Below are 2,373 nucleotides of genomic sequence, written 5' to 3' on the forward strand. Positions count from 1 at the left end.
ATGCATTTGTGTTAGCAGCACAGCTGTTGGTGTAGGTTAATGTGCCCTTGTGGGTATCTGTGTGCATGGTGCATGTGTGCATGTGTGCACGTGTGTACGTACGTACGTACGCACACACACGCACGCACGCACGCACGCACACACACACACACACACACACACACACACACACACACACACACACACACACACACACACACACACACACACACACACACACACACACACACACACACACACGCATACAGTGGTGGAAAAACGTGAGTCAGAGTGTGAGGGGGAAAGGGCTCAGACAGTGGCAGGAGGTACTCTCTGGGAGAAGTGGGTCAGAGCAGTGGGGTCTTTGGGTGCTGAGGCCTGGAGCTAAGCCAGGGATACGAGGGATAATGAAGGGATGTCTGTACAGCTGGGCAGCTTCTCATTTACTGGCGGAGGTCAGAGATCGGCACGGGGAAGTTTAAGGTTTTGACTGTGAGCCTAAACTTTGTTATTCTGATACTTAGTGCAGCTTATTATGCCACACTATTCTTAACCACTAAAAGCCGTATTTTATACTTTGTTGTATGGTGTTCACAGTGAAATAAATAGCCAATCTACATGCTCATTATTTTTTGCTACATTTTACAATTGTTGACAATTTGAATTTCTCCCTTTACCTTATGATAAAAAAATAAATAAAAATACTATGTTCCCCAAATGCCAACAAACAACAAATAGAAATGATCTGAGATACATTTTGTTTCTTTTGTGTCATGGTGGCACTGTTGCCTCACAGTAAGACGGTCCCAGGTTCAAAACAGACCAGGGCCTGTCATTGTGGACTGTAGACAGTATGTGCAGTTATCTTTTTATCATATATCATGCAACACAACAAGCAGAGTTGCCAAAATATTATTGCAATCCAATTTTACAGTTTAAACTGAACACTCCCAGACTTTGTGAAAAGGGCCTGACACTGAAATCTCATCACAGTACTGTGTGTGTGTGTGTGTGTGTGTGTGTGTGTGTGTGTGTGTGTGTGTGTGTGTGTGTGTGTGTGTGTGTGTGTGTGTGTGTGTGTGTGTGTGTGTGTGTGTGTGTGTGTGTGTGTGTGTGTGTGTGTAGGACAGTAGCCTGCCAAAGTTTGTACTTTTTTCCCTGTAACTGTCCATTGCCATTGACAATGCATTAGGCGCTTAAAGTTAAATATTTCAAAAGCTACAAATTATTGAAACCCCATTCAAACTTTAAAATGTTCATCTTACTGTGGACATGTTTGCCTGAACATGAATATTTGAAATGTTTTACAGTTTTAGAAATATACTCCTTTAAAAGTTCAGAGATTTATAATGGAGGTCGATGGAAGATTTTGGCACCTCAAAAAAAAACTTTCACCTAGAAACTCCATTCACACTTTTTATAATTCATCTTACTGCGGACACAAATACTTGAACGTTTTACTTTGAAATGTTAAGTAGTTTTTTAGATATTTAACTTTTAAAACGTACATCTGAAAACCTTGGGACCTTGCTGTTCCTTCATACTTTAACCTATAAACTTGATTCACAATTGAAAAATTCCACCTTACTGTGGACTGTATGCTTGAGATTTTTACTTTGAAATAATTTGTAGTTTTTGAAATATTCAACTTTAAGCGCCCAATGCATTGTCAATGGCAATGGCCATTTAAAGGCGAAAAAAATTATTAAACTCATGGGGGCCATATTGCTCAGATGCCAAGTGTCCTGTGATGGGATTCGATCCCATGACTTTGTGGTCTGAAGTCAAGAGCTCTTCCAACTGAGCTACCCAAGCACACTAAATTTTGTACATTGACATTACATGAACGTGATGGGTCATTCCCCCAAATTAATTAAAGGGATTTGGCTCATGCACTTTACAAGTGGGCTTATTGTCAGCAACAGCAAAGGACACAGGAGTCTATCCCTGTTACAGCACTAGACCCCAGGGAGCCAGTTTCTCACATGCTGATTTGCCAGTTCCAGGATTCGATCATATGACCTTGTTGTTCAGAGTCAAGAGCTCTTCCAACTGAGCTACCCAGACATAAGAAACACTGTACATTGACATTGCATGAACGTGATGGGCTATTCACCCCCAAATGATTAAAGGAACTTAGCTCGGTGCAGTGTTGAGATTCGATCCCATGGCCTCTTGGTCGGAAGTCAGGAGCTCTTCCAACTGAGCTACCCAGACACAAGAAAGAATGTACATTGTACATTGACGTTGCATGAACGTGATGGGTCATTCACCCCAAAATAATTAAAGGAACTTGGCTCAGTTTCCTGTGCTGGGATTCGATTAAATTCTGACATATTTCAACTTTACTAACTGAAGGCTAACATACTAAAGAACGCTTCAAGAGTACTAAGA

Source organism: Gymnoscopelus braueri (genome assembly GCF_963280865.1).
Source record: "Gymnoscopelus braueri genome assembly, chromosome: 17".
Taxonomy (NCBI): Eukaryota; Metazoa; Chordata; class Actinopteri; order Myctophiformes; family Myctophidae; genus Gymnoscopelus; species Gymnoscopelus braueri.